Raw genomic sequence first — 16,539 nt, forward strand, 5'->3', positions numbered from 1 at the left:
TTTGATCAGCTGAATCCATAATCATTAGTATCCCTGACTCACCCTCTCTCTGACCTCCCGATTCATCTAGAAAACTATCACATTGAATTTCCTCAATCTCATCACTTTCAGAATCAGATATATCAACAACATCATGTTCTTTATGTTGACTAGATGAACCAGCTTCATGAGTTGATCTTTGAAAACCACTGGACTGATAACCACCTTTTATATTCTCCCCCTCATGAAGAATGTCAGGATCGAAATCGTCATGGTCAGGCATGTGAATTGGTCCAGGTGACTTACATGGAGATAAAGGATATACTACTCTTGCTTGCTCAAGATAAATCATCATAGTTTCACGAACTTCATCAAGATCAGTTCATTTAGAAAACTCAGCAAGATATAGTTCTTCCACCTCATTGTCAGAGAGATATCTAAAGCCATATCTATTTGAAATCTGAGAAGGTGACCCAGCTGGTGAAACAACGGTGTAACCATGAACAACATCAGCATCAGCAGCAACTGTTGAAGGCGATGTCGGTAGAAGTGTTTGATTTGCCGTGAGGGCAGGTAAGGATATACGTGCAGTATTATTCTTATATATAAGGCAATACGTACTACTAGTCAGATTCGTGATATCCCCTTCTGATGGAGTTTGGGCAACAACTGGAGTTGTCGTCGATGAAGTTTCTTTCGAAGCATCCGCCTCCATGACTTTAGTCTCATGGGACTCTTACAAAGTAGCAGAACTACCCGTCGGTTTAGCTCTCACAGAGACATTGCTATCTCTGACTCCTGAAATAATTGATATACTATGAGGTGGCATATCTCTTTTAGTTAAAGACTCTTCCTCCAGACCCTGAGATTCAAAATCCGGAAGAGAAGTGGTTTGAACCAATGGATCAATTTCTTGATCCAAGGGATCAGTCTGCTGGAAGTCTGATAAATATCCCGAAGGATTGTCATGTTGACTCGTTTCCATGGGACGCGGCAGATCTCCCTCATCAAGATAAGCCGGACCTCGAGACCCTGTTGTACGTTGAGGCACAGGAGGATTTCCGGACGATACGCAGGGTGCCTTTTCAAGACTTTTCAGCTCCCCTTCGATCGTTCTGGACTTCAATGATTGAGTTTCCTCAATTGATTGAGTCAACGCAGACTTTACTGCAGAGGAAGACTTTACTTCCTTAGATGCCGAAGCATCTTTCTGTGTAGGATTTATTGTTAAGTCCTGTTTAGATTGGATGGGCTGATTGGTCTTTTTACCATCCGTGCGTTTAGCTCTCTTGCCTATCGAAGCTTGCGCTTCATTTAGTGTAGGGCTTACTATTATTATTGGATGTGATATGGATATGGGTGAGGGTGACCTAATAGGCTCTAGGTCTTGGTTCGTATCACCAATGATTGGAGTAACTATTTGGCAGATGATAGGTGTCGAAGTCCTAGATCTCGTTAGGTTGATGGAGTCTAAATCATCTCATCGGGCATAAATCGTGTTCTCTTAGGAGAATGTTCAGGAGATGATTCAGTTGCTGAAGAATCAGTGTCACTGCTCACCTCAGGTGTTGTGGAAAGGGTTGGTTCAATCCTAGGTGACCTAGGTTCCCTGATCCTCACGGGTTGAGCTTGGTGTACTACCCTAGAACATTTGAGGTTTACCCTAAGTGGAGGATTAGCTGGCCCGGGTAGTTGTACTACAGGTTCCTCTACAACCTCTGGGGCTGGAACCGCGGCGGGTTCAACTGGTACTTATTGTACTGGGTTCGGAAGAGGTATTCCTACAGCCTTAAAGTATGAACGCATTCGAGTGTCTTGGGGTGCAGCTAGCCCCACTAGCCAATTTGGAATCAGCGCAGTGAACTGGTTGTCAGAAATCACCGGGGTATTCATCTTCAGCTCCCCAAATCTTTTCATCTGCAATCCATGTGTACCTGGTACAAATATATTTGCATTTCTGCAAGCATTTATAGCATCATGGATAAAGATACAGAAAAACCTTTCACAAGGGATGTATGAATCCCTTGGTTTATCAACTTGGGCCTGAACCAAATCCCATAGAAGTTCTGCATAGTCTGAAGTTTCTACTCTTGTGAGAGAGTAGAACAATCTCAGCATTGGCACAGTCAGGCTGTCTGATCCACTCCTGGTCATCAGCAAGCATTTGTTGATGATCGAGAAGATCACATACCACCTTGAGTGCAAGTATTTCTTCTGAAACTTAGCCGGTGGAACATTATTAGCTCCAACATAACCAAGATCAAAGATTGAGGACATCATCTGCTGAGTAGCAGGGAAAGCAGGAGTATTCTGTACAAGAGGAAGCCGAAAGATCCTCTTAAAATCAGCCTTTGTGATACTCCTCATTCCTTGTACCCCTCTTAGCTCAAATTCAAATCGAGCTTATTCTCCCTCTGGATTAGCAGCAGTAGGTTGTGTAGTTTCCACAAACCTAATTGTTCTATTCAGAAGCTCTAGATCTGTCACAGCCACACTGACAGTATAGCTCAGAGTAGGCCATAATGTATGCCTATCTAGAATTGCAGTCCAGTAGTTGCAGGGAATGTTGGTTTCAGAGTTGATGAAGTGATTGTTCGCCATTTAGCTATATAAATAAGAAATAGAAGACCTCAAAATGTTTATAATAAAGCACATATCTCTATTCTTATTTTCCTTTGAAAACCCTTGTATTTTTTAGATTTTATAATTTTTATGGATTTTCTAAGTTATAAAAACCATTTATTCCAATATGAACAAGCAATTGACAAAAATGACACTCATATGATACTCATCATAATACACAATCATCATGTAAAGTCAATTATATAAAACAAAGAATCAGAACAACACTTAGTCAATTTTGAACACAATTCAAACAGATTCGGTAACCAAATAAGCTTGAGTTTTCATTTCAAAGACTTAGATAAAACATGTTAAGTGTTTCAATGTTGAAAATCACATTATTTTAAAGTACCAAATTACAGACTCGGTATCATGCCAAGAACAGATTTGGTATTTTCAAAAATCACAGATAATCACTCAAACATGCATATTTAGTCTCATATCATGCAAAAACATAATCATACTCAATTAACAACTCAAACAAATCAGGAAAACATGTTAAACATTTGAACAGACTTGGTACTGTATCAAGAACACATTTGGTATGTACAGAATCCATCAAATACTCAATTAAACATGTAATCAGACTCGGTCAATTGATGGATCAACTAATTTAACATATATTTGACAAGATTTCATGTTACAAATCATAAGAGTTTAATCTAAGAATTAAGAAACTCGACTCAGATTTGGTATAATCAACACTTTTCAAAATTAAGTGTCACATTCTTGTTATTTGCAAACTTTTCTGGTTTAAAAGTACTCAATTATCTCAGATCTATAATATGTGTATCTTAGATTCAATTAAAACAAAGAATTACCAAGAATTTGAAGATACAGAAGACGGGACTCGGTAGCTTAGGCAGACTAAGTAAGATTAATCAGATTCGGTATGCAATTAGTATAAAGTGAGAGAAAATTTGACTTTGACCCTCCTATTTATAGATACCAAATGATTTTGAAAACATGGGCTTTTCCGTGTGACAACCCAAAAATTTCCGACCAAATTTAAACTTTATCTTTATATTATTCCGACACGATAAGCAAAGTTTGTTAAGTTGAATCTCAAAAATTTTAAACTGTGTTCATACATTCATTTAACCTCGACCAAATTCCGACGATTCACGAACCATTATATAAATGAATATGATTATATATGTATATATATATATATATATATATATATATATATATATATATATATATATATATATATATATATATATATATATATGTATATATATATATATATTATAACTTGAAAATGTTAATAAACTATTAAATGTATAATACTTTACTTGAACATTTTTGTTTCAATATGGTTATCGATGGAATTAAAAGATAATATCAAATGATTGATTTATCGGATACATTATGATATGATTATGGGTCTCTGTTGAGAGGTCCACTTTGATTTAGGAAACCTTTCCCTTTTAACGGTATTCGGAATAATTGGTAAAATGGTTTACAAGTAAGAACAAAAGTGTCAATTAACGGGAACTAGACAAAGGGTTAGTGGAGATTCCTGTTTGATTTTAAATTCATACTTTACAATATTTTCCTCGTGATTTTAATAAGATAACTATATTAACTTTCATTTGTTTAAATGTGAAAGTGAATTTATAGAGTGTAGATAATTAAGAAAATGGATATCGACGTTTTACACAAAAATGATTTCATACGTTTATTTAACCATTGGACTTTATCCTATGTTTCACCAACCTACGGAAATTTAGAAACTTGAAATCGATTAAGTGTATATATATTTTTATTTTTCTAAAAAGTTTTATGATAACGATTTCTATTATTTTAACTTTTTAACAAAATGATTCTTAAATATATTTAGTTGGGAGAATAAAATTTCATATTCTTTTTAGTTTTAAACGTACTAAAACGTTTTCAGTTTAAAAAAAATTATTATTAAAACATTTTATAAGATAATATGTTTATGAATATAAAATTTGAAGAACTTAATTAAAACCTTGTATTATAAATTTTGCAAATATATTTTTATTGTTTCAAAAAGATAAAGTATTACTGAATAATAATTTCGAAACGATTTTAAACTATATAAAGAACTTTGAAATATATTTAGTTTTGAAAAATTATATATTATGTTATTAAATAATATTTCAAATTTATATTTCAAAATGAAAGTGTATATATATATATATATATATATATATAATTTACAATGTAATAAGATTTAATATTAATTTAGTTATAAAATGTTTTATTTAAATAATACTATTATATATATATATATATATATATATATATATATATATATATATATATATATATAACGAGACGTCGATTTATAGAAGCAAATGACCAAAATGCTCGAACGTTCAAGTTACATTTCGAGTGATATAGTTTATTGATAATTTAACTCTATATTTTGATAAAGGTACGAGTCGAAACGTAGAATGCAAATTATTAAAGCGTACGAAACGTCGTTCGAAAAATCGAAATCAGGACATTAGTCGAGTGACAACGTACAAGTCATTGGAACAAAATTAACAAGTTAACTATGCTTGTGAATCTTATATATATATATATATATATATATATATATATATATATATATATATATATATATATATATATATATATATATATAAATTAAATATATTATATATAAAATATATATAAACTGTCGGCAGCCAGGAATTATTGAGGATTGAGCTGTAGAAGGCTGCTATGCGATCGCGGAGCTCTTACTCACATTTATCTCGCGATCGCGGAGGTTTGTTTTTGGTCTGGTAGTCGGGCACCATGCGATCGCATGGTTTTAAAGCATAAAACCCATGCGATCGCATGGGGGTTAGGTGCAGCTCACATTTATAAAACCCGTTTGTTTTTCTGTTTTTGATGCAGCCCATCCAACTATCTCTATATTACTTCGTATATATTTATTTATTTATTTATTAATTAAAAGATTATTATTATTATTAATTTTATTATTATTATTAGTAGTATTAGTATAAGTATTATAATTAGTATTATACATAAAATACTACGACGGGGTTCTGCTCAAGTATTTTAAAAATGGGTTTTTCAAGCGGGATAGAGCTAAGGAAATTATGGGTTATAGCTATGGAGGTTATGGGTATTGTTCGGGGGTATTGTTCGTGAGGTCAAACTAGTGTTTATTATCTCCGTTGCGTCTACGTACTTTCCTGCAATATTGAATCACAATATTGATACGTGAGCATTCATATCTTATCTTTTATATATTAATTGTGTATCACTGACTAGTGCTCGAGTATATATGATTATGCATGCTTGTATGCTTAATTTTGTCATTAAATAGTTTATGATAAATCAAGAATTTGATACATATGCTACTGAGATAAGGTATATGATATGCATGTCGTTGGAAAGCTGGCGAAAAATTAATAACTTTTCATTTAGAAATCATGTGGTTTCGATGAACGGATTAAAAGATATGGTCAACTAAATTATCATTAATTCTAATATTATTATTATTATTATTATTATTATTATTATTATTATTATTATTATTATTATTATTATTATTATTAGTATCATCGTTATGATTATCGTCATTATTATTATTATCTAATAATTATTATTATTATTATTATCATTATCATTATCAATATAATTATTATCATTAAAATTGTTATTGTATTATTAATACTATCTTTATTATCACTAAGGTTATTATTAATATTAATATCATTATTATAATTATAATTATTATTATTATTATTATTATTATTATTATTATTATCATTATAATAATTATTAGTATTATCATTAGTATTTATAATTATTATTATTAGCATCATTATCATTAAAACTAATATTAGTATCATCTAATTATTATGATTACTATTATTATCATTATTATGAATACGATATAAAAGAGGACTAAAAGTTATTAAACAAATCGATTAGGAAATAATGAGTATAAGTATCACGATGAAATTAAAATATTGTAAGATATTGATTTAGATAAAAATATCGTTCTTATTATTTTTAACATTATTATTATTATTAAAAGTATCATTAATATTAAAACTATCATTTTTATTAAAATTATCATTTTTAATAAAAATATCACTGTTATTATAAAATATCATTATTATTATCATTTTAGTATTATTATTATTAAAATTATCATTTTGAATAGAATTATTATTTTTATATAAGATAATATTATTATTACAGTTAATATTTAAAAGTATTGTTATTATTAAAATTATCATAATTAGAATTATCATTTTATTTTAAATAATATTATTATTAGTAAATATAAATATTGTTATTATTATTATTAGTAGAATAATTATTATTATTATTATTATTATTACAAAATAATACAACTTTTACTTATTATTATGATTATCAATATTATTTTATCAAATAAATATGTGATACAAAGATATTTTTACCACATGTAATATTATTACATTATTAATACATACTACTATATTTTTATGATATTGAGTGAACTATATAAATATTATTACTTAAGATATATAAAAGTATATTTTTTATCATATATGAATTTTAATATAAATTTTTATTTAGTAATATATGACTTGTATTATTTACTCTAAGAAAATCTGATAAATATATTTAAATATATAAAATGACTATATTTAAGTTATATAATAAACATGTATAGATTTTGGAAGTCATTTTGGGTCAAGTTGACTTTTGCTGACTTTATCATTTCGATCTCAAGCATTAGGATTGTGATACACTATGACTTGACCTAAATTGTTAGACAGATATTGACCAACATATAAATATATATACTTAATATAGGTTCGTGAATTCAAGGCCAACCCTGCACTTGTTCAGTGTCGTCATTTGCATTATTGCTACGAAATACAGTATCATGAGTTTCATTTGCTCCCTTTTTAAATTCTTTTGCAATATATATTTTTGGACTGAGAATACATGCGTTGTTTTTATAAATGTTTGACGAAATAGACACAAGTACTTAAAACTACATTCTATGGTTGGATTATCAGACCGAATATTGTAACACCCCGTCAAAAATCCCTTTAACGGAACGTTAACTCTGGTCCCAGTGCTTGGCTTGACTTCTACGTAACAGCAATATTCTACAGCGGAAGCAATTAGTACCTGAGAATAAATCACGCAAAATGGATCAACAATAATGTTGAGTGAATCTACAGGTTTTAGTTAAACAATACAGTATGTTTAAGAAATAATATATTTCCGAAAAACGTTTAAAAGTGGAAGAGCACCAAAGTTTTATATCAAAAGTTTGCATACAGCAATGTCAAATGTTAACTGATCGTAATCAGTGATATCAAGTTCCAAATGTGTGACACCAAAATAGTTTCGTTTCATATGCTTATAGACATTACCATGTCTAGTTTTAAATGTTTGTAAACCACAGTTTCAAGTAACGTATCATAGTATCTGAAAAACGGTTATCAAAAAAATAGTTTAATTCCCTTGACCACGAGATTTTACAAGTACAACACAAAGTCGTAAAACGTTTGCATAATATGTGAGCACCTGAATACTAGCAATGACCCGAGTATAGAAGCCACTATACCCGCCTTACCTCGTAAAATGTCATACACTTGTTCAAACGTATTTAATGTTCAAAGTAAATGCACCACGGTTTATATTGTTTGGGCGAGGTTGTCAACCTAACGGATCGGTCCATCTAAATTGTGCTTACACCGATGGTATTAAAAGTATTCAAGCTAGAGGCTTTTTGAACAAACTCAGTATGCATATATAGTACTCATGTCAATACAAAAGCATTTGAAATTTTAAGTATAATAGCGTGTATTCTCATCCCTGAAAACATGTAAAAAGTGGGACTGTAGACTCACCTTAGAATAAGCTTGGATGGCAGACAAAAACTTGTACGGTTTACAGCTGAATAATGCAACCTAAGTATACGTATTTAGGTTGGTCAATATATATATCTTAAATAAATGTGGTTTCATAGTATACATTGTCTTATTGCTCGACTCGACGCGTTTCAAAGTAAAAGTCAACTATATCATGCAAGTCAAACAAAGTCAACCGAAGTAAATCGAAAGTCAAACTTGGTCAAGGTAGTCAAATAAAGTCAACATCAGTAGGTTCATGTCAAATATTGGTCAACATGTCAAACCTAAGTCAAACAACACGTTTCAGGTCATGAATGATCATTTTCACAATTTCAGTTTATCGTTGTGCACCAAGTTCATGAACACGTAGCATACTTAGCACATTATCTCATAGCACAAAATTTAAGTAAATATGAAAAACTCCAGATCATAAATATACTTGAAATTGATTCTAAAAAGTCCAGCCAGGTTCTCATACGATAATTAAAAGTCAGGAATCAAAAGGGGTACATTTGGGGTTTGCCAAGTCAATTTCTGACCGTGCACTGATTTCGTTTCGGCTATAACCAGAGTTAGGAACATGAAATTGATACAAGACCAGTGTCCATAGTTCAAGGACAAGTCATAGTAACACATAAAAAAAATCTAGAAACTTTTGTTTAGCCAGTTTGTACAGTTTATTCGTGCAAGTTGAATATTCAGTTTTCAGCTCAAATTAGAATTGACATAAAGTATGGCTTTATTGTGCCCAATTCATAAGGTTTCAGAGATTGACATAAGCTAACAATAAGTCAAATATCATGTTAAGTTTCATTTTCCAGAAGCATACATGCTCGTTCAATAAACACAATCCACAGAGTATAAAACAGTGAGCAAGTGGCAGATTCGATTCTCATTTAGTTAGTCACATTCGTACGCGATTATCCGAAGATCTAGATACAATTAGCCTATGATATCTGCATGAAAAGTGAAGTACTTTTTTTGTAAATTTCAAATATGTAAAGCTTTAATCACAGAAGTTAACACATTTTATCATACAAAGTTATTTTCATGCAAGTGCTGTATAAAACTACTTTTACACTAATTCAAGCATATCTCGGGTTATACATAAGCAAACGACATGATATCCTAGTCTAAATTGTGTGTTTTTAAATTATATTTCCAGTGGTATAAGTTTTACATCCCAATTTGTGACCTATCAAACCCAGATTTCTGATCAAGCAACAAAAACACAACGATAATTCAAATTGACATAACTTAATCATACGAAAACGAAATCAAGTGAATCCAAAGCCTAAAATCAATAGTTTTTCATGAGGATTCTAATTATATCATAATAATTAACATTTAACAAAATCAAATTTCTGTACACATCAAAATCAAATTCGGTTTTTATGTGAAATAATCAATTCGATCAAATTAACGACTAACAACACATACAAACGCGATGAATCGAGCAATTGACCAACATAAACTATAAAACTTTATGAAATCATAATTTTTAAAGCTAGGGTTCATGTGATTATACCTTTGATCAAGAAATCGTTTATACCAACGCGTAGAGCACGAAGGGAATTATAATCTTTATGTTGAAGGTTTAATCAAAAGATTAATTTTTGATGTTGATTGGGTGGGGTGAAGAACGACGGCCAAGGGAGGAGGGAGCTAAAAAAAATGTCGACTGGTAAAAATTAAGTGAAAGGATTATGCAGTTTAGGTTTACACTCTAATTTATATTAGGGTTTAACTATTACAAATTACAAACAAGTCCCTTATATTGCAATAATTAAAATAAAAGGGGTGGGGATGGGGTTTTGGCTGAATGGGACCCACCATGGTGTCCCGGGTTCGTGTTTTGCAATTCTTTGTACTCGTGGCTCTTTTCAAGTGCCGTTTATAAGTACCGAAGGCCCGAAACGCTAAACCGATCGTTAAAACGCAACCAATCGCTTAATTATTAAAAACCCAATAAATTAAATATTTTAAAAAGTTAATAATTAATAAAATTAATTATTAAAATAAACCCGAGCGTTTCGTTGTTCAAAAAGCTATTATCAAAATCGTATCGTTTTTATCGTATTTCATTATCCGAAATATTTATTTGAATTAATATCAATCCATATTAATTATTGTAACCCTCCAAAGATCAAGTATGCATTTATTACACATAAACACATAAAAATTAAATAATCGCCGTTAAATAAACTAACGAAAAATCAGGGTTGTTACATTACCCACCTGTTATTGAAAATTTCGTCCCGAAATTTTAGTGATCGTCTGCTGAAGTAGTTTCCTCGGGAAACAATTGCGGATACTTTAGCCTCATCTGGTCTTCATGCTCCCACGTGAACTCTGGTCCTCTTCTCGCGTTCCACCGAACTTTAACGATAGGAATTCTGCTTTGTTTCAACTGTTTGACCTCACGGCCCAAGATTTCAACAGGTTCCTCAATGAAATAAAGTTTGTCATCGATACGTAGCTCGTCTAGAGGAATAATCAAATTATCATCGGCTAGGTACTTCTTTAGATTGGATACATGAAAAACGTCATGAATACCGCTGAGTGCTTGTGGTAGTTCCAATCTGTAAGCTAGCGGTCCAACTCTTTCAGTTATCTCGAACGGTCCAACATATCTAGGACTCAGTTTACCTCTTTTCCTGAATCGTACGACACCCTTCCAAGGTGATACTTTAAGCATAACTTTGTCACCAATCTTGGAACTCTATATCCTTCTGCCTAACATCAACATAACTCTTTTGACGACTTCGAGCCATTCTCAATCGTTCCTGAATCTGTAGGATTTTCTCAATCGTTCCTGAATAATCTCAGGACCTATCAACTGACTATCTCCCAATTCGCTCCAACAAACGGGAGATCTACACTTCCTTCCATACAACGCTTCGAAAGGTGCAGCTTTAATGCTCGCATGGTAGCTGTTATTGTATGAGAACTCAGCCAGTGGTAAATACTTATCCCATCCGCTTCCGAAATCAATGACACATGCTCTCAACATGTCCTCAAAAGTCTGAATAGTTCGTTCGCTCTGGCCATCCGTCTGTGGGTGATATGCTGTACTCATATCTAGACGGGTCCCCATTGCTTTCTGTAATGATTGCCAAAACCTGGAAGTAAATCTGCTGTCGCGGTTGGATAATAGATATATGCACTCCATGCCTAGAGACGACTTCCTTAATGTAGATCTGAGCTAACTTCTCCATTTTATCAGTTTCCCTTATCGGTAAGAAGTGTGCGGACTTAGTGAGACGATCCACGATAACCCAAATAGTATCGTGACCTCTCGCCGTTCTTGGTAGTTTTGTAATGAAGTCCATGGAAATACCTTCCCACTTCCACTGGGGAATCTCTGGTTGAGTTAATAATCCTGATGGCTTCTGATGTTCAGCCTTAACTTTAGCGCAAGTCAAGCACTTCCCGACATAGGTAGAAATGTCAGCTTTCAAATTTGGCCACCAATAAAACGCCTTCAAATATTAGTACATTTTATCTGATCCCGGATGAATTGAGTATTTCGACTTATGTGCTTCCTCCAACACTAGTTCTCTCAATCCACCAAACTTTGGTACCCAAATTCGGTTAGCAAAGTACTGTGTTCTGTCCTCTTTGATGTCAAATTTCTTATCCATTCCTCTGAGAAATTCAACATCGACATTTTCTTGTTTCATGGCTTCTAGTTGTGCTTCGCGGATTTGTGATGTGAGATTTATACGGACAACTATGTTAAGAGCTTTAACCCTAAGAGGTTTCTCTCGCTCCTTTCTGCTTAAGGCATCTGCCACAACATTCGCCTTGCCCAGATGGTATTGAAGTTCGCAGTTATAATCGTTAAATAGTTCCATCCAACGTCGTTGTCTCATGTTGCACTGTTTTTGATCGAATATGTGCTGTAAATTCTTATGGTCAGTGAAGATAGTGAACTTGGTTCCAAACAGGTAGTGTCTCCACATTTTAAGTGTAAAAACAACTGCTCCTAACTCAAGGTCGTGCATAGTGTAGTTCTGCTCGTGAATCTTTAACTGACGCAATCCATAAGCAATAACCGTGTTTCGTTGCATAAGCACGCAACCCATTCCTTGACGTGAGGCATCATAATAAACAACAAAATCTTCACTTCCCTAGGGTAGAGACAATACTGGTGCAGTTGTTAACTTCTCTTTCAACAACTGAAATGCAGTCTCTTGCGGTTCTGACCACTCAAACTTCTTGCCCTTATGAGTCAACACGATCAATGGTCGGGTGATCTTAGAGAATCCTTCAATGAATCTCCGGTAGTAACCAGCTACACCCAAAAATTGCCTAACTGTGTTGGCGTCTTTGGAGTTTCCCAATTCTTAACTGACTCAATCTTTGCTGGATCGACCTGTATTTCATTGGCCCCTACAACATGGCCAAGAAATTGTACTTCTGTTAACCAAAAGTCACACTTAGAGAACTTTGCATACAACTGATCTTCTCTAAGCATAGTCAATATCGAACGTAGATGCTGCTCGTGCTCTTTTCTGTGCTTGGAGTACACCAATATATCATCAATAAACACAATGACAAATTTATCTAGGTATGGCTTACACACACAGTTCATGAGGTCCATGAACACTGCTGGTGCGTTCGTCAAACCAAAAGACATCACTGTAAACTCATAATGTCCATAACGTGTTCTAAACGCTATCTTCGGGACATCAGCTTCTTTGACTCTCAATTGATGATACCCGGATCTCAAATCAATCTTCGAATAACAAATGGATCCCTGAATTTGATCAAATAAGTCATCAATCCTCGGTAGCGGATACCGATTCTTGATTGTCAACTTGTTCAATTCTCTGTAGTCAATACACAATCTCATCGACCCATCCTTCTTCTTAACAAATAGGACCGGAGCTCCAACTTGGAAATTCATGGTTATGTGACCCACCTTCTAGTACCTTTCACAAATTAAGGCATTACAACCCTGATGTTCTTCGCCATGGGGAGCTCTTGTAGTTCTAAAGGTGCAAGTCCGTATATTGTACGCGTAACTGGTGCAGCTGCTGGCACCAAATCAATTCGAAATTCGACTTCACGGTGGGGTGGACGTGTAACCTCAGGGCAATCTCTAATAGTCGGGACATATTCGGGTCTCTTAAATGTCGATTCATCTTTACTCACATGTGTCAGAGTTGTGAGACATTCTCATCTCATGTACTTATGGACCTTCGAGTAATTAGTGTGACATGACGGTGTACTGATCTCCTCTATGTACACCATTATCATTGGGGAAGGGAATTCGAATAGCCTTCTGGTTGTAGCTGCCTTGGTTGTATCGTTAGATAACTAGTTTTTTTCAACCACGAGGTTAAAACTTTCCAGTTTAATAGTTCTATAGAGTACACGTTGTCTAAGGAAGGTACATGGTTATAAACGTTGTGACCAAATTCTCTAGCGTTAAAGCTTCTCTCAGCACCGGTGTTGACAGCATATGTAAACATTATGGTTGATGAGTGAGAACGTGACGAATTTCATGAAAAACCGAAAATGAACAAGGTGTAATAGCAACTCAAACAAAATCTGATATTTAATCGAAAAGGGTTGGTACAACTCCCAGGCGTGTGTGTCTCGCGGGAAACAGATGAAGTGTAGTTCGCGTCGATGTGTTCAAAGTTGGTTGGTAATGTTTGTGGGCATAATGAAAATGATTGTCGCTTAAGGGGTGTACGTTAGAACAGAATGAGAAGAGATACAGTAACAAGTAGTACTTACTGGTAACAATGAGTGGTGATGGTAATGGCAAGTAGCGATAGGTTGTGATGAGCAATGATGAGAGTAGTGACGGTACAGTTATTAGATTGCATGCTCGCATCACAAGTATATACACATGTTTATTAATGTACCCAATAAGGTATAATAGCTATCAGTCGATAGGCTCGTGTTGGTGAAACAAAATCATGAACGGCGGGTAGCTGAATGATAGGTAAGTTGGAAATCGAGTAGACAATATCTACTATGTATTGTGCGGGCTGTTACAAGAAATTCCTCCTCTAAAGACGTATCAGAAAGAGTTGTGATGCACAGTAGCGAGTAGTAAAGCGTGGATGTGTTAGTAGTGACGGGTAGTACTTAGTAGTGGTGAGTAGTAATGATTAGTATTGATTAGTAATAAGTAGTAAGGGGTAGCAGTAAGTAGTATTTAGTAATGACAAATAGTGAGAAGTAGTGATCAGTCGTGACTAGCAGTGAGAGACGGCGTTGAGTAGTAGTTAGCAGCGTTAAATAGTGCTGAGTAGTGGTGTAAGATGACGAGTGTGTTTAAGTAGTGTCTTTGTAGTGACAAATAGTGATCGGTGGTGGCAGGTAGTGTCGAGCAGTGATGAGTTGTGTCGAGATTACAAGTTATATTACAATTAATTTGCACAGTGTAACTTTCTACTCACATTTGAGATTACACGGTTTGTTTTCTAAGCATTGTTTATCCAAGTAACCTACTTGACTCGGCCCCAATTCCTTATTTTGCAATGTCGGAACTTCTATATGAGTTACCGTAATGTAATCCCGGTCATTACATGTGATGACCCGGAAATTTCTGACCAAATTTAAACTTAATCTTTGTATGATTAACATTTCCAACACGATAAGCAAAGTCTGTAAAACTGAATCTCAAAATTTTTGAACTACTTTCATATATTCAAATACCTTTCGGTTGTTCTTGACGATTCGCGAACAATTATATATATATATATATATATATATATATATATATATATATATATATATATATATATATATATATATATATATATATATATACTATAACTTGAAAACATAACAATGTATTAATTGTTTGATACCGTACATTAAACTTATTGGTTTAAATATTTATTTGAATATATATGATAAGTTGGAATATTAATTATATGAATAACTTGCGACGTATATTTAAAACGTGTTTATGAATGTTGAAAATATATATTAACTTGGTCATAAAACGATTTGTTATTATATATATATTAACAAATAGCGAGACAATGATTTATAGAAGTAAATGACCAAAACACTCAAAAGTTTAAGATACACTTTGAATGATATAGTTTATTGATAATTTAAGACTATATTTTGACAAAGGTACGAGTCACAAAACGTAAATTGCGAGTTTTCTAAGCGTACGAAAATGCGTTCGAGAAACGGGAACCGGGACATAAGTCGAGTGACAACGTACGAGTCATCGGAACGAAAATTACAAGTCAACTATGCACATGAATTTAATATAATATATAATTAATTATTTAAATTATATATATTATATATATTATATAATAATATGTCGACAAACAAGAAAACAAAAATATTTTGAGCTGGATCAGGCGGCCATGCGATCGCATGGAAAATACACTAAAAACCCATGCGATCGCATGGGCATCAGACTCCAAAAAGTTGCCTATAAAAGGCCAGTTTCTGCTCGAGTTTTTTTACACATATCCCTCTGTAATATTATTATTATTTATTATTTATATTAATATTATTAATATTAATATTAATATTAATATTATTATTATTATTATTATTATTAATATTATTATTATTATTATTTATTTTATTATTATTAGTAGTATTATTATTAGTAGTATTATTATTATTACTAATTATATCACTTAAAATACTACGACGAGGTCATGAGCATGTCACTTTCAAAATGGGTTTTCAAGCGGGATAGAGCTAAGAAAACTATGGGTTATTACTAAGGAGGTTTTGGGTATTGTTCAAGGGTTTTGCTCGTGAGTCAAACTTGTATTTATCATCTCCGTTGCGTCTACATACTTTCCTACAATATTGAATCACAATATTGATACGTAAGCATTTATATTTTATCGATTATATATTAATAGTGTATCTCTGACTAGTGCTCGAGTATATAGGATTATGCATGCTAGTACGATTAATTTTGTCGTTAAATAGTTTATGATAGATCACGAATTTAATACATATATTACTAATATAAGGTATATGATATGCATGTTTTTGGAAAGCTGGCGAAAAATCAATAACTTTTCATTTAGAGATCGCGTAATTTCGATGAACGAATTAAAAGATATGG

Source organism: Rutidosis leptorrhynchoides, chromosome 5, assembly GCF_046630445.1.
Source record: "Rutidosis leptorrhynchoides isolate AG116_Rl617_1_P2 chromosome 5, CSIRO_AGI_Rlap_v1, whole genome shotgun sequence".
Classification (NCBI taxonomy): Eukaryota; Viridiplantae; Streptophyta; class Magnoliopsida; order Asterales; family Asteraceae; genus Rutidosis; species Rutidosis leptorrhynchoides.